This window comes from Pestalotiopsis fici (genome assembly GCF_000516985.1).
Source record: "Pestalotiopsis fici W106-1 unplaced genomic scaffold PFICI_Scf_2, whole genome shotgun sequence".
NCBI classification, from domain to species: Eukaryota; Fungi; Ascomycota; class Sordariomycetes; order Amphisphaeriales; family Sporocadaceae; genus Pestalotiopsis; species Pestalotiopsis fici.
Genome location: NW_006917092.1, coordinates 5,652,371 through 5,672,678, shown reverse-complemented (window position 1 = coordinate 5,672,678; position 20,308 = coordinate 5,652,371).

Here is a 20,308-nt window from a genome sequence, read left to right as displayed (position 1 = left end):
TGTGAAGAATAATTCATCCAAGCAGTGACATGAGCCAAACACCTAGGTTAGATGAAACTTCAACACGACAAAAATGTACAAGCAATAAAGATGAATCTCGGCTATGGTGACTGTGCAAATCAACTGGCATCCCTCAGGCAAATTTTCTTTCCAACATCTTCCGATCTCGCTGTTATTGTTCAAAGCTAAGGCGAGACCATGGATGGGTAATGCGACGATCGTGAAAGGTCTGTTTCCAAGGCTGACTGTAGCACAGGTACTCAAGACAGAATCTTACATTCCTTCGACAACGTGGCCAGAGCCTTAATGGGATGGGAGGATTTCAAAGCCAGATGGGATTGATAGAGGTCAAATTAATTTTGTAAAATAGAAAACCCCATGTTTCATTCTTATTTATCCATCTCTACTAGTCACGATGCGGAATAATTAAAAACGAAGAAAAAATCACTGAATGCTGCGTACTATTATTATGACTGAATGGTTCCACTTTGCCTGAAGACCCCGCCATCGGATAAGCGATAAGAGAAATAAAATTCCCCAGCTCGCCGGTAGAGGGGCTCCTCTCTTCCTTTTGCTGGTGACTCTGCAAAGTCGCAAATACTCATCACGAGTCGCCATACTCTACCTCTCCCCGAGACGAAATTCTCTTGCTTTGGAAGGAGCCCTCCTCCTCCAAGTTCCCAGCAATGTCGCACGAGGTCTTAACTGGCTTGTCGTGCTTCACGACTGCCGAAGCTCAAAAGCTCCTAGCCCGCATCAACGACCTCAGCGAGGTCAAGGTCAACGACATCAGCGGCCACTGGCTGTACTATGTCGACTTCAAGGCTGTAAAAAAGTCTGGCCGCGACCAGGTCGAGCAGCTCCTCGACTTGGACTACACCAACGAGACCGCCGCTGCCCAGGATGCCAACAACTCTTTGAACATCTACATTACCCCTCGGAACACCATTTCGCCATGGAGCTCCAAAGCTACTGCCATTGCCCACGTCTGTGGTCTCAGAGAGACCGTCAACCGCATTGAAAGAGGCAAGCGCATTACCATCCAGTTTGATGCGCCCTTTAGCGGCGAACAGGCCTTGACCTTCCGTGATGTCATCTACGATCGCATGACCGAGTCCCTCACGTTCGAACCACCGAGTACCGTCGATATGTTTAGTGCTGGCGCACAGTCTCCCCTTGTGGTTGTCGATATCTTTGCCGGTGACCAAGAACCTCTTTCTGTACTCCAGGACTACAACAAGAAGAAGGGACTGGGTCTTGACCAGGCCGAGATGGAATATCTGGTTGGCGTCTTCCAGAAACTTGGCCGCCCACCTCATGATGTTGAACTGTTCATGTTTGCACAAGTGAACTCCGAGTAAGGAGCTGATGCCTTCCCAATCTGTTGTCTAGCCCAGTTTCTGACTGTATATCTACAGGCATTGCCGACACAAGGTTTTCAACGCAGCCTGGACTATTGACGGCCAGCGACAGGACAAGAGTCTCTTCGAAATGATCAAGAACACCCACAAGACGACGCCTGATTATACCGTGTCTGCCTACAGTGACAATGCTGCAGTTGTTCAGGGTGAAGTAGCCAATTATTGGGCCCCAGACTACAACTCGGGTTCTTGGAAATTGACTAAGGAGGTCGTCCACATGCTTGCCAAAGTTGAGACTCACAACCATCCCACTGCCATTTCTCCTTTCCCAGGTGCTGCTACAGGCTCTGGTGGTGAGATTCGCGATGAAGGTGCTGTAGGCAGAGGTTCTACCACGAAAGGTGGTCTTGCTGGCTTCTGGGTCTCCGACCTCTTGATCCCAGGACAGAAGAGATCGTGGGAACTGGACATCAACAAGCCAGCCCACTATGCTAGCAGTCTGGATATCATGCTGGAGGCTCCCATTGGAAGTGCTCGATTCAACAACGAGTTTGGTCGACCTGCCTTGACCGGCACTTTCCGAACTCTTCTGGCACCTGAGGAGCCCGAGCAGGGTGGCTACAGAGGATATCACAAGCCGATCATGATTGCTGGAGGTCTCGGTACCGTGAGGCCGCAAAATGCTCTAAAGAGCGAAGACGACGTTCATGATGGCGCCCACGTCATTGTTTTGGGAGGCCCGGCCATGCTCATTGGTCTGGGTGGTGGTGCTGCCTCCAGCAACCAGTCTGTAGAGGCTAGTGCAGACCTGGACTTTGACAGCGTGCAGCGTGGAAACCCTGAGATGGAAAGACGCGCCCAGATGGTCATCAACACCTGTGTTGCTCTCGGCGAGCAGAACCCTATTGCCATGATTCACGATGTCGGCGCCGGTGGTCTATCGAATGCTCTGCCTGAATTGGTCAAGGACGCCGGATTCGGTGGAAAGTTTGAGCTGCGGCAGGTCGAGGTATCCGGCAGCAACATGAGCCCGCTGGAAATTTGGTGCAATGAGGCTCAGGAACGATACGTCCTGCTCGTCAACAAGGAGGGTATCAACCGTTTCACCAAGATTTGCCAACGCGAGCGTTGCGGCTTTTCTAACGTGGGAACCGTCATGTCGAAGGACGCCAAGGGCGGAGCAAGATTGATTCTCAGTGACCGGGAGTCATCTGAGCATCCTGTCCCTATTGACCTGCCTATGGATGCCCTTTTCCCCCCAGGAAGAAGACTGGAGAAGGATGTGCAGACGGTGAAGAGACCGCTCTCCCCTTTCAACGCGGCAGACAGCCTGAAGGAAAAGTTCAATGTTTCTGATCTTACCGGATCGATTACCAAGGCTACCGAACTTGTGTTTACACTGCCCTCGGTCGGTTCCAAGATGTTCCTCATCACCATCGGTGACCGGGTAAGTAGAATCGAATGGAAACCAATCTTGTGGGTATATGGCTAACAAAAGCTTGCTAGTCCGTGGGTGGATTGACTGCACGAGACCAGCTCGTTGGTCCTTGGCAAGTGCCCGTTGCCGACGTCGCTGTGACCATGACATCTTTTGGCATTGACGAGAAGACCCGGGGTGGAGAGGCCATGGCAATGGGCGAAAAGCCAACCTTGGCCCTGATTTCCCCTGCTGCCTCGGCTCGCATGGCTGTTGTGGAGTCTCTGATGAACCTGGGCGCCGCAAACATCAAGAATCAGGAGAACGTCCGTGGCGACCTGCGAAGAGTGAAGCTCTCCGCCAACTGGATGGCGGCTGTAAACCACCCTGGAGAAGGGCCGGCCCTATATGAGGCCGTGAAGGCCATCGGTATGGAGCTTTGTCCTCAGCTGGGCGTATCCATCCCGGTGGGCAAGGATTCCACATCGATGAAAGCATCCTGGAAGGACAAGGCCACTGGCCAAACCAACAGCGTCACGGCCCCTGTGACAGTCGTCATTTCCGCTTTCTCGCTGGTTGAGGATGTCCGTAGCACTTGGACTCCTCAACTCCGCCGCGTTGAAGATGTCGGTGACTCCATTCTCATCTTTGTTGATCTCGCCGAAGGTCGCAAAGCCATGGGTGGATCGGCACTGGCGCAGACCCTCGGCCAACTCGGTAACGAAGCTCCCGATGTCAGAGATACGGAGCTCATCAAGGACTACTTTGACGCGCTTTCTCAACTGCACGAGGAAGACATTGTTCTCGCCTACCACGACAGATCAGATGGTGGTCTTCTCGCCACTGTTGCTGAGATGATGTTTGCTGGTCGTTGTGGTGCGGATATCGATCTCAGCGGCATTGCCAAGTCTGAGTCGGTTTCCGACGTGCTCGATGCGCTCTTCAATGAAGAGCTTGGTGCTGTTTTCCAAGTCAGAAAATCCGATGAGACCAGGTTCATGAAGTGTTTCGCTACCTGTGGACCGCCACCTGGCCTCATCAGAAAGATTGGTTTCGTGAGGCAAGCGACCAAGCAGTCGCTCGTTGTCCGGCACAGATCCACCGTGCTTGCAGACTTGGATCGGGCCCAGATGCAGCAGTGGTGGTCAAGCACCTCGTACGAAATGCAGAAGCTTAGAGACAACCCAGCTTGCGCCGAGCAGGAATTTTCTGCACTGTCCGACTCCAAGGACCCCGGAATTTCGTACCGCCTCACATATGACCCTGCAGACATTGCCCTGCCCATGATGGCTTCGTTCAAGAACTTGGTCGGATCCAGGCCGCGGGTTGCCATCCTGCGAGAACAAGGTGTCAACGGCTACGCGGAGATGGCATTTGCTTTCCGTGCTGCTGGTTTCGACGCTGTCGATGTTATGATGACAGATATCCTGGATGGCTTCTCGCTTGATGGCTTCCGTGGTCTTGCTGCTTGTGGTGGCTTCTCCTACGGTGACGTCCTGGGCGCCGGTAACGGATGGGCCAAGTCCATTCTCATGCACGACAATGCCCGCCGTACCTTTGAGACCTTCTTCAAGCGTCCCGACACCTTCAGTTTGGGTGTCTGCAATGGCTGTCAGATGCTGACAAGACTCAAGTCCCTCATCCCCGGCGCTGAGCACTGGCCGACCTTTGTGGAGAACTCAAGTCAGCAGTTCGAGGCACGCTTCTCCATGGTGCAGATTCGCGAGGACAAGCCATCTGTCTTCTTTGATGGCATGGCGGGATCGTCTTTCCCAATTGTTGTTTCTCACGGAGAAGGTCGTGCAGAGTTTTCGTCGCAGAATGCACTGCAGTCCCTGAACGGTGACGGCCTCATTCCCATCCAGTATATTGACAATTATGGTCAAGTCACCGAAAAGTATCCCTTCAACCCCAACGGTAGCCCAGTTGGTATCGCGGGTGTCAAGAGTCGCGACGGCCGCGTGGTGGCAATGATGCCGCACCCCGAGAGAACCATCATGGCAGACGCCTACATTTATGCTTCCAAGGATCTCAAGGACTCATGGGGTCAATTCGGACCATGGTTCAAGATGTTCCTCAATGCCAGAAAATGGGTCGGTTAAGGGACCAGGTTATGGGCGGGAAAAGAGTGGTTTCTGGAGTTATATAGAGAATTGCATTATTGATATCGGTTTCGGTTCCAATCAAGGCGCATATTGAGCAAGGTAGACAGTAAATGAAATTTGAACAAGTGAAGTCGAAGAGAATTTTGTGTATTTCTGCTGGGTCTTTGGTCGGCCGGCACCGCCCATGTGCCCAAAATATGTGTAAGTAATACTCACGATATTGCTACCAGAGAGTAACCATATCCACATCGTATCCACGGACTGGTCTGGCCTGGCCTTGGCCATGTGCTAATTGTGGTGACAGCTGCTTGTCAGCTGCGCAAATGACAGATGAGTATAGTAGCCCCATATTCGGTCTCAAAAGTCGTCAAAGTGTCAGTTATAATATATTCTAGGTAGGTATTTACCAGACTGTTTTGGTACCGGACTATCATGCCCTCCTAGGCAGTGGTTGACAATGATTTGGAGGTAGCACTTGTTGGCTACAAGCTAGCCTGGATTCGCCTAGAAAGACTTTCCCCAGACCCCCGCACATCTAGATACACGCTGACAGTATATGCAATCCACCTCGACTCAATGCAGCAATTGGCACCATGAATGATTTCTAGGCGAAATGTTAATGTCTATCCGATACAATTGTATGCTGGTTATTGCAAATCAATCATGATGCTATCAAAGCAAGACAAGCGCCGCTTCCCCGCAAATCAGATCATGTTCAGTATGATAGACTCTACTTTTTACCGTTTCGGTCAAGTATTTGGAGTACTGAGACCCCCCACGTTCCTGAATGTGCCAAGGTCCAACCAACCGGGAGAGCCTATTAAATGTTTGCTAGGCGCCAAGTTCACCAGCAAAAATGTCAAAGGCACGCCCTTTTATCTAGGTACGTCATGCGCGCGCCCATGGCAAAACAAATGCAGCGTTCCTAGTAGACAACCTTGTCGTGATATGATGATGCAAACGACAACCGTATGCTCTACGCCCTTGATGTAAAGCAGAAATTGAAGCATCTATAAGACAGCAGCCATTGACGCCTTTTACGTATTCCAAAATATCTTGATTTCTTCACCTATGTTATGACTCCACCATTATCCAATTGAAACAGTATACTCATTGAATAGATCATCGCCTAATAGTCCGCCCACTCATGATCAAGATGGCGGACATCAAACCCTTTACCATCTCAATCCCCTCCACCCGCCTAGACGACCTCAAGAATCGTCTTGCGCTGGCCAATTTCCCCGATGAGCTCGAGGATGCCGGCTGGGAGATGGGTGCACCGCTGCAGGACGTAAAGCGCCTCACCAGCTACTGGAAAGACACGTTTGACTGGCGCGCCGCCGAGGCCCGGTTGAACGAGTACCCCCATTTCGTCACCGACATTCAGTGCGATGGCGGCTTTGAGCCGCTGGCCATTCACTTTCTCCACCAAAAGAGCAAGGTCGAGAATGCCATCCCGCTGCTCTTTATTCATGGCTGGCCGGGCCATTTTGAGGAGGTACTCAAGATCATCGGACCCCTTTGTGAGGGCGACGGTGTGAATACGCCATCATTCCACGTCGTGGCGCCCTCGCTGCCCAATTTTGGCTTTTCCGAGGGTACCAAGAAGCGGGGATTTGCGCAGGAGCAGTATGCCGAGACCATGAACAAGTTGATGCTGAAATTGGGCTATAATGAATACGTGACACAAGGCGGTAAGTAATCAGAATTCTTTTTTCTTTTTCTCCCAAATTTGCATTGTGTCCCAGAGCTAATGCCATCGGCAGGCGACTGGGGCTGCCACATTTCCCGCACTCTGGCACACATGTACCCCCAAAACTGCCGCGCCACGCACCTCAACATGAACACGGGCAGCACGCCCTCGTTCCTCACAAACCCGGTGCTGGCGGCGGAGCACGCCCTGACGCCGTACACGAAGCGGGAGCGCGACGGCCAGGCGCGCTCCAAGTGGTTCCTCGAGCAAGGCAGGGGGTACAACATTGAGCAGTCGACCAAGCCGCAGACAATCGGGTACGCGCTGGCCGACAGCCCCGTGGCCTGCCTGGCGTGGATCTACGAAAAGCTGCACGACTGGACCGACAGCTACCCTTGGACCGACGACGAGATTTGTACGTGGATCAGCATCTACTGGTTCAGCGTCGCGGGCCCGGCCGCCAGCGTCCGCATCTACTACGAGACGGTCCACAATGTCGACGGCCGCCCCAACAAGATTGATCGCAAACAGATGGAGTCTTGGTCCCCCGGCGTCAAGCTCGGATTCAGTCACTTCCCCATGGACCTCATGGTGCTGCCGAGTACCTGGGTGCGGACGCAGGGCGAGACCGTTTTCGAGAGGGAGCACGAGAGCGGAGGCCACTTTGCTGCGTGGGAGCGGCCGTCTTGGATAGTCGAGGATGTAAGAGAAATGTTTGGCAAAAAGGGCGGCGCATACAATGTAGTCAAGGGCTTGACAGGTTACAACTCGTGAAGATGGATTAGTGACTCGTTTACGTTGAAATTGTATTCACTACTGGCCGTAAATTTATGTCTATTATTGATATCATAATACCACCCAATGCGGTTGTCAGGCTAGGGAATCAGTCCAACCTAAACGCCAAAGCAAACCTGGAGAATTTCGAAAAGCCATATGGTGGCTACGATCATGAGTCTCCCTTCTATCAAACACCAAGGCCTGCGCGGGTACTAAAGCTAGCCATTTTCCAAGCGAGAAGCGTATAAGCTATCGACACTCGAATCTTTTCTTGATGATATCGTGTATGGCACTACAATGATGCGCTATCCTTTGTGATCTTATTCTTATCCTTGGAAGTCTGAAGTGTTTCGAATACTTGCAGGATGTTCTCAATGTCGAGAGCTGGCTTTGAGGTAGTTTGAACCAGATATTTGCCCTCGTCATGCCTTGCTTGGACTACCCGCTTATGGGTCTTATTCTTCACTGCCGAACGTATACTTTGATAAATGCCATACCCAGGATACGCCACGACGCCAAACGCAGCTTGATTGTTGACAATGTCAGATGACGGTACCAAGAGACCGGGTTTCCAGCATATGGAGTAAGACTTACCGGTAGATACTTTGGCAGAGAATCCAACGACGCTTTGGCCGACTCCAGCGACTCCGCCCAGGACGCCGTTCTGTTTTGCGCCCTTGTACGGTTTCACGACGAAATCGGCAAACCCTTCCATGATTCCGAGTCCGAGGCTTTTCCCACCTACCATGAACCCCGACTTCCAATCTGTGACGGTACCATAGTTGGCTGCTTCATCACCCACTAGCTTCGGCAGCATACGTGAGCCCTCTGCAAATGCCAGAGGCAGGTCGATCATCACGCCTTTTGAATAGTGATGGAAGAATTGACCTACACTATTTGCCGAAGCTACAGCCATGGATGCTTCTACATTCGACTTGGATGTGGTGGAGGTACTTGCACTGGTACCTGGTCGATCGGCAGCTGTCCGTCTGTCAAGTGTTGGCGATGGATCCGAATCTCTCGACACTACAGATGGTTGTATGGCGGCCCCATCGTCAGTGGTGAGGCACAGATTGGTCGAACCATCCATTTCTGAGCTCGCGCCTTTTCGTTTCGACAATTGCTTGGAGCTTGCTCGGTAAACCTGGACGGGCTTAATGAAAATGTTTGCAATCGACGACAGCATTCCGTAGTATGTGCCAATGGCAGCTGAAGTAGTACCCGTTACTGGATCCCAGCGGCGGTTTTCAATCAGGACTTCCTGCAAGGAATGCCTAATTCACGTTTTAGTAATCGCCAAGTGACTTTTTCTGAAATTCGACAAACTAACAATTTGAGCTTCTTCCGATCAACCTTGAGGTGCTGGTCGAGTATCTCGGTAGCTACAGCAGATAGTTTGACCGTCCTGGCCTTGCGTTTGTGAACCCACACTGCTGGTTGGTCACTAAGAATGTCACATCGTAACTGTTCCAGAGGTAATTGTGCATGAAAAGAACGGGCTGCTTCCTTCACGCCGGAGCTCTTGCTGAGCTTCTGACCAATAAGCCGGGCCGAGTCTTTTACATCAGCTGATAGGCAGAACTTGATCGCTGCAGCGAGGTTATCTGTGTTCAATTGCTTGTAGGGAATGGGTTTCGGTCCAACGTTTGCTGATGCTATCATGTCTCCCCAGAATGGCTGACTGGATATTTGTAAGCCAATCGAGTTTCAGCCACTTCAGGCTATCGAGTGACTCACTCGCCAAAAAATGGTACTACTGTCGTCGGACAACCGTAGCGGAGTCCGCATGCCGTCGTGCCGGCGCCACCGTGGTGAACCACGGCCGACACGTTCTGGAAGAGCCATTCGTGAGGGCAGTCGTCGATGTAGTACACGTCACTGTCCTCGCCATCTTTTGGTCCAAGCTTGCTCCATCCGCGCGAGATGATGGCTCGAACGCCAGCGGAGCGAATCGCTTCTAAAATCAGTGCCGTCATCCGCTCGGGGTCGTCGATCACTATGCTGCCAAAGCCCACATAGATTGGTAACGATCTTCTTTCCATAAATGCCTCTAGACTCTTTGGTGGGGTATATTCTGGTACATTTCGAAAGAAAAAACCACAGACATCTGCAAACACTTATCAGCCCTAGATGTCTCATGTCATGTCAATTGGTGTGAATGGTTGCATGCCAATGTGAGAACCCCAATCTGCAGGCTTGGGAACGAGCTCGGGAGACCAGCAATAGGTGAATGGAATCCGAAGGGTTTCTGCAAGACACGGACCCTCGGATGGTGGGACGGGCTCCAAGTCAAGGGTGTCCCTCCAGTCATTGATGATATCACCCAACCTACAGAATGCATCAGAAACCGAGCAAAAACGTGCCGTCTGGCCATTGTAGGAGATATGAAAAATACCCTCGCCATGTCAGCCACTCAATAGCGGCATAAGATATGAAATTGGCAGCTCCCTGGTCTTTACCGTTACGTTCGGCCTTGAGATTTGCCAACGGATGAGAAAAGGCACGAGTGCTCGTCCACGGCATGGTGAACATGAGGTGCACCGGAATCCCTAGGGCCTGGGCGCAATGGATGTGCCCAAAGCTCGGAGGGTTCGCAATGATGGCGTTGGCGACAAAGGGAGCCTTGGATACCGGATCTGGCTCCAGACACGACCGCCAACATCCATTCAGGATCTCGCGCACCATTTGTCTCTTTCTTGAGACGTCGCCCGCACGAATACTTTTCATGTTTGGTATAAGCCCCGGATTCTCGACCATGTACGCCATGAGTTCGGTTGGATCCCCACCAATGGGAAAGAACGCAAGGCCGGAACTGGTAACAAACTCTTCGAATACCGCATGAGTAGCCAGGCGCACTCGATGGCCATAGGTCTGTAGTTCGCAGCCGAGAGCGACGAATGGCTGCACATCGCCACGACTGCCAACAACCTGGATCACAATATTCAGGCGAACACTCCACGTTTTCGTTCCTGGTACCGCGTCCGCTTCCTGTAAAGAATGCTCACCATCAACTGCTGCTTCGTACAAGGGAGGGTCAAAGTCGGGCACGAATCGGGACAAGGTTCGAAAGAACGTAGAGTTTTGGTCGAGATCAACACGTCCATCACCTAAGAGAAATATGAGCTCGAGTATACGCAAGATTTTTCTTTCTTTCTTGGCGATTGATCGCTTACCCGCAACTTCAGTGTTGCCTTGCATCGCATCGTGGCTTAGACCATCATCATAGGCCGGTAGCTCGCTGAGACGATGGTTTCCAACATCAAGTTCGCTCATACTTTTTGGTTTCCTTGTAGACAATAGACTTGGTACAAGACATACGATTAAAGGTGATCTAGGCAGTGGAGTTTACTATAAAAGGTGTGAGATGTCTAAGCAATCATGGGCCGATCTTATAGCAGAAACGACTCGGGTTCAATATCCCCCCAAAGGGACAATCCGAGTGGTGGACCCGCATATCCCGAGGAATCCGAGAAGCTTGACTTGTTATTAACCCATAATAGATCTAAACACATACCGGAAATAAGCGTTGAGCCTTATCAAGCTTGCTCCGTTAGCGTGGCATCGAATCCGCTGAATTCGTGTACTAGGGCCTAGGGGGCTGTACTATAGTGCGTAGATCGTCTCTTTCCAGCCCCTGCAGACCCTGAAAAAAACTATTTGGTCCGGTCGCAACATGGCTGGTGCATTTCGACCAGCGCAACTACATTCACCGTTGAGAACAAACAATCGACCAATGATTCGTAGCTTCATCTTTTGGGACTTTTGCAACCGACACGTTATGCCCTTGGTACACTTGGAGGAAACTTTTGGCTTTGCACAAAGTCATTATAACCCCCTCTCAAAGGCCGTGGGAACGGAGAAGACTTTCGAAAGGGGGAAACGCGGCCTGTCTTGCACAAGAGACTCGAAATGACCAGGAGCAGCTTATCGTTCTACAAGATATTAAATAGTCAAGGACAAGGAACCCAACCAATCTCCTCAATTGGCCATCTGATCCAGAGTTTATAACTTTGGTCCAAAAGTGAATATACGGCCGAGATCAAGTGCACACCCCACCCTTCTGTCCACCATGTATGTTCGGTGCGCTTGAGTAAGGCAGCGAAGAAGCCCAGAACACACAATGCTTCACTCTGTCTCTCCTTGACCAGGGTAAGAAATTCGTCACTCACCATGACTAGCCATATGGTGACGCCTCGAAATCCCACTTCGCCAGTATTGTTGGCGTCATATGCTATAGCAAAACTGCGCTTCAGTGCATCAATGGCCTCGCTCAGGTGGCACCATGCTACCGGGTCAGCCTCGGACAAGCTGATGCGTATGTTTTCCGTAAGCTCGTCGAGCGCCGGTAGCTCGCAGTGTCCGTTGAGCCAGAGGCGGTGTGCCTGCTCGCCGTGCTGAAATAAGGGGAGGAGCGCCGATTCCTTGAGGGTCTCCCAGTGCATATTGAGCAGCAGACGTGCTCCCCGAAAGAGACTGAGCCATATGGGAATATCATCGTCTTTGACAAGGAGGTAGTCGTGCGAATCTTTTGCCTGACCAAGTGCGAAATAGGCAGTAATCGTGGTAAAGAGAAACAGGGGACCACATTTCTCGGCATCAACGTTCATTATTAGCGATAAGCCCTCGGCGAGAGAGGCATTGTGGTGCAGAATGGCCTGCGAGACGAGCGCTTCCCTCCTATGCGTGTCATAGCGGGCCACGTGAAGAGCAGCCAGAGACAAGAGGCCACGCAGGACGTAGGGCGTCTCGAAGCCGATGTGCGGCACGGTAATGCGCCAAAAGTCCCGCAGCGTTGTCTCGTTGCAGAGAGTGAAGCACGTGGATGTCGTGTAATGATGTAGGAGCATAAAGTCCACGGTGGACGACGCTCCTGTGCCCATGTCATCATTCGGAAGCAAGGCGGGATATGGCTGCTGGCATAACAGTGAAGGACTTGAACTTGTTGGCGATATTGAATGGGATTTCGAGGGCACAAAATCGCAAGCAACATTGTGCTTGATACAGTTCCGACAAGATGGCCGCTGTTCGTCGCACTGGTGGCCAGGCCGACTCGTCAATACCATACCCAAGGAAAACGAAGGGTGCCCGTCCAGCGTACCTTGATCTTGCGCTTTTTGCAACGCGGGCAGCCCGTCTTGGTCTTGGGAAACCTGCGTCGATTGACTGTAGGTTCCGAGTCTGACATGGTTGTAGGTCGTCGAACCGAGTTCGTCTATAACATATGGCAAGCGGCACACGAAGTCCGGTGGAAAGGGAAGCAAGAATAAAGTCCGGTGGGGGACTGATCGGCGCTAAAAGTGCCGAGTCATGCGCAAATAATACTAACTACTAGGGTGACGAACATGGCATAAGTACCAAGTCGGCACTGGTGATGAACTTCTCATCGTTCGTGTCATAACCAATGACTCAAGACTAGACTAATTTAGGTACGCATTATACGGGAACTCGATAACTGACGACTGTACATTGCTACTAAATGTAATATATTTCATCGCAAACGAGCCTATCTGAGCTCTGTTTCTATAACTTTAACATAGTTCCCCAAAAGAATCGTCAGTCTACTACTACATATATATATACAGCCTTTCAATAGCCCCGATTATACCCATAAGGGCTATTCGGCTTAAGATGATCCATCATATAGGCTTCAGCCAGAACTTCTGAGCTTGGGACGCGTAGAGCTGACACGTCATTACCTAAAACTGCACTAGGGTGGAAAAAGTTGAACACAAACACCACAATCGCCATCATGGCCGCATCTAAGATGTAGATGAAAATCTCGGTCGACTGCAGCGAGCCCTCTCGGCCCTGGACATATTCAGCCACACGGAACATTGATCGAACCATGATCAAGATGCTCGTGCCGTAGAGAATCCAGAGCAGTCTCTGCCACGGCTGCACCATCGTCAAGCTCTGGCGAGTCAGGTTGGCCCGGATGCGCAAGTGGAAGACGAGAATGGCAATCATGAAGAAACCAAAGAACAGGATCTGGATGCCCAGACCTCCGAGAATAATGTTCTCGCCGCGCTTCACGTCGTCCGCCGTCTTTGCTTGTGCTAGCATGCCACCACCTCCGCTCTGAGCAAAGAATGACAGCACGTCACCGGCGACGAAGACCTTTGTCAGCCACTTTGGCCTGATCAATGACAGATCGCCGGCTTGGAGTTGGATGATGAGTCTTCCAAGCATCATGTAAATCGATGCAGCCAGTAGTGTAGGTCCAAGCAGCAGCAAAAGGCTCTGCATAATGTAAGGGCCAAGAGTGTAGTCTGGAGACTCGACCGAAGAGAGCGCACGACCCAGGTAACCAAAAGTTTCGACTAGACAATCAAGTACTTGTCAGTTTGAACAGCTCAACATTTTCTCAGAGTGGAAATATTACATAAGCATCCAATGAGCAACGGAATCATGTACCACGTTCTCCGAGTGACGATCTTGAAACCATGATGAACGGCAGAGACGATGAAAAGAATGATAAACAGGACAGCCGCCACCACTGACGGCTTGTACCTGTAGAATTCAAATCCGCTTGACGACATATTTACGACTTGTAGAGCGATGATGCTGAATTCGGTGTTGGAAGCCTTGAATAGGTAAATCAAGTAAAAGAATGACGAGCTGAAGATCTGGCGAATCGATGAACTGATGAACCATTGAAGTAAACACAAATGAGGAATAATTACCCTTTTGTCTACTCGAGTGATAATATCGCGTCTATTGGATATACTCCAAAGCAACTATCTCCACGGCTGTGCCCCCATGTATCAGTTCCAGGTGAGATTGCGCCTCCACTCCAAACTGCTAAGCTTTGTCCGATCTTGAATGCGCGCCAATGCTAACAAATGCTAAAAGGTATGCTAGGGACAAAAGCCCGTGGTGACACTTGGCAAGGATCCACTGCTGCATGAGTCGCATATGCAAATATAACCCGAAGAATGCGAGATGCCTCGGTCTTTTCGGGCATGTCTCAACTGATTGGCCATTTATGCAATAAGAAACGCATTGGTAACGCGACAGCACCGCAACATACTAAAAACTTTGCTTGATTTCAGGTTACGGAGCAACCCGCTACCATTCTTTTTGACCCTTTTCAACGCCAAGCATACCTTAATGTATCTGCTGCAGATTCTTTCTAGGCAGCACTTTAGTTTCTGGTTGAGGCTGAGGCCAAAGACTCTGCCCCAAAGCCGAATAAACCGACGCAGCCCTGCTTACGCGGCAATCACTGTTTGATTTGTTGGGTTTTGTCTGTCCGGGCCCAGCCAAATTTACGACGGACACGACAATGTGCGATGCTATTCTTGGATTCAATAGATTCATTGTGGTCCGCAAACTACTCAGTGTTATACGAGGGTGCTTTTCAGTCTTGGCGTATCGGGCTTTGCGGTAGAAGGACCCCTTCTGGCTGCTGAAATGACACACGAATCTTCCAAGACATTTCCATATTGCGCCCAATACATGTTGTTTGCAATCCATTATAGGTACTTTTGATGGAACCATTTGCCAGTCATGGCTTTTCTGCCCCCGTAAAGGCCACCACAAATTCAAGATAATGCGATATATTCGCTTAGCGGGGGACGCAATTTTGAAAACACAGAGTGTTGATGCTATTAATCTAAAATTATCTACCGACGATGTTTGATGCAGTGGAAATCATAGTTGGCAAAGCAGTCGTAGTATTAATGCTTTGATCTTTGGAGATAAAGTCTAATATTGAAAATGCTAATGAAATATTCCCGCTTGACATGTCCTTCAACCCCCCGCCCCATAAAATACCAGCCGCTTGTTGTTGTTGGTTGTCATTTAAACCGTAGTGTTCTCCATATTGTTTTCTTCTTGCTTGGTGTTGGCGCGCAGCTTGCTAGGATAACGCCACAGGAAAGCAGCCATGGTCAAAACCATGAGAGCAGCGTCAAACACATAGACGCCCCACTCGACCGAGAGAAGGTAGCCATCGCTGCCCATTACGTACTCGGCAACACGGAAGATGTTTCGGACGAGGACGAATGCCGAGGTCAGATACAACATGACGAGGGTGGACTCCCACGGAACATGGCGGGCGGCGGCAGCAGCAGGATCCTTTCGGAAGCGGAGGTGGAACACGGCCGTGGTAGTCATGTACAGGCCAAAGATGATGATCTGGAAGATGAGACCCCCGACGATAATTTTAGACCCCATCTCCGGGTCCATGGTGCTCTTTCCCGAGCCGGCCTGGACGCGGAGTCCGGCGCCGCTGCCCTGGATGATGAAGCTGAAAACGTCGCCAAAAACAAAGACCCGGGTCAACCATCGGGGGGCGATGATGGAGCAGTGGCCGCCGTTGACACCGCGGATGACTCTGCTGAGGGTCATGTAGAGAGATGCTGCGAATAGAACGGGCCCCAGCAGCAGCAGAGTGGACTGCAGCACGTAGGGGATCAAAGCCCCCGTGGCATTATAAGCTAGTGCTCGGCCGACGTAGCCAACGATTTCAACTGTGCGAAAATGTGGTATTAGTAAGAATGCCACCACTGGACAAATTGATTGCATGGCCACTTACAAATTCCACCAACTAGGAAAGGTATGCAGAACCACATTCGGTGCCGGAACATTTGAAAGGCATGGCCGATGGTCAATAGACCGAAGAGCACTATAAATACAATAGCGGCCGGCAGGCTAGGGATGTAATGCCAAAGCGGGTACCCGTTGTATGTCTCGAGGGTCGGCATGGTGAGAAATGCTTGAGGTCGGTGGCACAGAATAAATAATGAAGGAATGAGATTGTAAACAGCTGATTGAATAAATTTATAACACTTGGAAGACGAGTTAAGCTTGGAATATTAGGAGTGACTGACAACGAGAGCAACCGGAGCATTGTGTACTTTTAAACATTAACACTACTCTGAGGCTTGGAGGCTAAACCAAGCGTCTACCATTAAGAGACATCTCGCATTCTTCGGACTTCTCGGCTTGCGCCCCACGTCACTCGATAACGCGACTCAACGTTTGTAGCCAGACTGACTGACTTATTTGCGGAGAGGCCCACATTCTGAGTCGAACAGGCTCTGATAGGTAAAATCCGAAGTCTAGAAGATGGCGACGACATTGGAATTGATCAAGATTGGAGTTAAGCAGACTTGAACTGTATTCTCGCTCACCCTTGTGGAACACTGCGCGTTTTTCGCAGGATCTAGAATTTTCAAGGGAAAATGCGATACTACGCCTTTGACAAACATGGCGTAGCATGCAGCACGCTTTACTTGTTATGATTATTATGGCTTATCCGTTAATGGGTTGAAATCGATAGAAATGCAATTTTTAAGGGATTATCAAGCTTTCTGTAAGTACGAAACAATCATGGGCAATGGGGTCAGCGCTGCGTGGACGCAATCACCAGTTTTATTCATGTACTGGCCTGCACTACGTACCTCGATTCTGATGTTTCTCATGTACACGACACTTGTATTTTGTAACGCGGTCATGGCGATAGAAACAGGATGAGTAAGGAAAAAAATGAACACGATGCATGGTGTATAGCAGGCCTAAGGCTACTCATTCCCGTAAAACTTCCTAGCCCCGTCATCTACCTAGTATACAAGTATGCAATGGAATTATTAATCAAGTTGGCCAAGAGTCATGAATTGAAATCTCCTCTCAACGAGTACGCAGACAGTAATGCAGAGATGTACAATACGACTAAGATCGGTGCGACTCAACAAAGTCAATCGTGTCAAAGAAACTCCTCCGGTAGTAACGTTCCTGAGTGGTCAAGTTTGTGTACTGCAGACCAAACCTGTGGGAAAATGTCCCCCACTCCCAATTGTCCGCATAGGCCCACATGATTGCGCCGAGTAGATGCACTCCGTCGTCCCATATACTGTGTAACATCTCGTTGAGATTCGAAATGTAGTGCTCAGACCTCTGAAGGTCGAAGCGCTCGTCATCGAGCGATTCCGTCGAGGTCAGAGGGGGCATCGAGAGCCCGAACTCGGTGATCATGATGGGCTTTTTGAAAATGTTCCAGTAGTAGCTCAGCTGGGTACGCAGGTACTGCGGAGTCGTGTAGCTGATGTAATCCGAATGATATCCCATTCCCCAACCGGTGATGGTATCCTGCGTCGTGCCGACGCAGCTCGGATAGTTTGGATTCACGGTTGTATCATTCTCGGCCGCGCAGGCGGCAATGTCATCCACAACTGGATAGACTGACGCTGCCGCATATATGTCCGCTGCAATGAAATCTGTGTTTTGCTTTTAGTCGTCATATTCTGAGGAGGGGCAAAAAAAGGAAAGTAAAAACGTAATGGAGAGCAGCCTACCAATGGTGTTGTTGAGATATGACAGATCATTGCTCGTCAAGGGAACATAATCTTGGATCGTCATCTTGTACGCGTCTGGATAGTCTTTTCCGAGAACCAGAGGGTTCAGGTAAGTGTCGATAAATAGCTGGTTGCGATGTATGGCAGCGTCCACGTGCGACTGATTCGTGGGGATCTGAGGCACTGATGGCGACTCGCCCATTTTCATCGATACCTGACCTGTGGCGTTGAGCTCGTCGTGGTAAAAATGATATAGTTGGGCGTGTGATTTCACAATGTTGTCAATGCTTGGACCACTGTTCACGCCCGCTTGAGGTTCATTGAAAGTGATCCAGTAAGGTACACGATCTGCAAAGTGTGCCATTACCAACTTGCCGTAATTGACATATGCGTCCAGGAACGTTGCATTCTGGTAGCCAAAGTTGATCCGGCCAAGGTACATCCTCTCCAGCAGTCCCTCCAAAGTTCCACCTATAAATATAGCGGGGGTATCGAAATGTGTAATAGTGACAATCGGGACCATTCCTTTCTCGAGGATGAAGTCGATAAGATCGTTGTAGTGATTGAGGGCTTCGGAGTTCACCGGGGTTCCAGGCAGGGCAAAAGGTAAAATTCGTGACCAAGAGAGACTAAAGGAGTAATACTTCATTCCGATGGCAGCCAATCTTTCGATGTCTTGTTTGTACAGATAGTAATTCTCAATGGCGGTGAAATCGTCAGCCGAGTCAGCCATTGGATCTGCGAGGGCACTCAGGGGGCCGAGAAAGTCTGGGACGGCGGGCGTTCTTCCTTCATCTGTAGCAGCACCCTCGACCTGAGCGGCAGCACCTGCGACACCTAGAATGAAGTCGTCCGGAAACGTCAAGCTATCCGAAACCTGAAAGTATAATGGTGGAGGGAGGACCAGTTCGGCTGTCGGTACCGGGGTAGGAGAAACTGTGGTTGAATATAGTCCCAGAGTCAAGTTGGCAAGATTCGCGGTCGCCCACACGGCTGAGAAAGCCGCCTGACCGTACGGGTCGTCGTCCACGGTGGCTGTAGTCGTAGGGCTAGCTTCCGAACGATAGTTGCCCCACGATGTCGTCGAAAAGCTGGGCAGGAGACTAGCTGCTTCCACGTATGGTGGACCATAAGTCGTGGCAGGTGAGCTCTGAACGGGAGTCGCAGTCCTTGATGTCTCTGTAAGGGTGAACGCGAAGGAACTAAAGTGATAAGAAGGTGTCGACCCCACAGTTGTGTTACTCGGAGATGGGACGAGGCTGGTTGCGTTGCCAGGCACATAGACTTGCTGGGCAATGGTGAGCCCAGCATCTATAGCCAGAAGTAAAAGTTGCGACGACCACATTATTACTCAGCACCGAAATGGGGATCATGGCTTTTGGTCAGGCACAGCGCTTACTTGGTCTAGGTCTCTGTCCAGCTATTATATAACCAATACATTTAAAATCATATGCGAGGATTGGCAATCACAAGAAACATTATCCGAGGAGTCCGAGTAGTCCGAGAAAGAATCCGAGACTAGGATATGGGATAGATCTCAAAAATGCTACCACAAAAGGCTGTGAGCAAAAGGTTGGTTCCCATCTCGGGCAACGAGGGGTCGCATTGAACCCACCCTGTTGGTCATTCGTCGCCGCGTCTGCACAAATGGAGTGGCTTTGACTGTGGACTGCAGAAAATAAGATTATTCAAAGGACAACATAGCTATACCCGCATGTGGTACTTGTAAATCCAGGGGCCAGTCAATGCAGGCGGATGGGCTTCGGAACAGTCTTCAGCGCATATGCTGGCTAGCATGGAGATTCGCGCTGAATCTCTAGAAAGGGTGACGTATTAATATATGTCGAAGGAGTCAGATTTATCTTGGAGGCGATGGGAGATGAATCAGGGTAGTGTTAGCCACAGTGCTTTGCGTTGAATATCTGGCTGATCTACAGCTTCCACTTAGTTTTCTAGATAAAAATGCGACAACTAGAAAGCTATAATCTTCTTCCCGTCACGTACTGCTCAATGCGCTTTTCAGATACTCATATTATTGACAAAGTGTTCACTTGTAATATGCCCGTGGCACATTATCGTAATATGGAATGACCAGCACGTTCTTATCGTCTGTCGCCCCAACCATGGAGATGGTACCAGGGAATGTCGGCTTGTTGGAAGCAATGATCTCCAGTAGCGCAGGTCCTTCGACTTGAGATAGCTTCTTGACCGCTGATTTGAGTTGCTCTAGGTTGTTGACCTTTTCAGCAGCATTGGCCAGTCCTTTGGCGACCTCGGCAAAGCCCATCTTTGCGCTGAGCGCACTCGTTGGCCTAGCAGAGATACCTTCGCCGAAGATGATATCCTGCCCGTTATTCGACATACCCCACATGTAGTTGTTCAACACGACAGTGAGAATATTGCAGCCGAACCGCGCATATGTGTCCAGTTCGGCGAGATGAAAGCCAGCGCTTCCATCTCCTTGGATGTTCACAATCTGCCTGGAGGGATCCGCGATGGCAGCGCCAAGAGAATATCCCCATCCATTACCTAGGAAACCCAAGTAGCCACCGGTGAAGATGGTGGCAAAGGCACGCGCAGGTTCCTGTACTAAGCCGGACCAACCACCTACCTCGCCACCGTCGATGCAGATGATAGCCCCTGGTTCCAAAGATTCA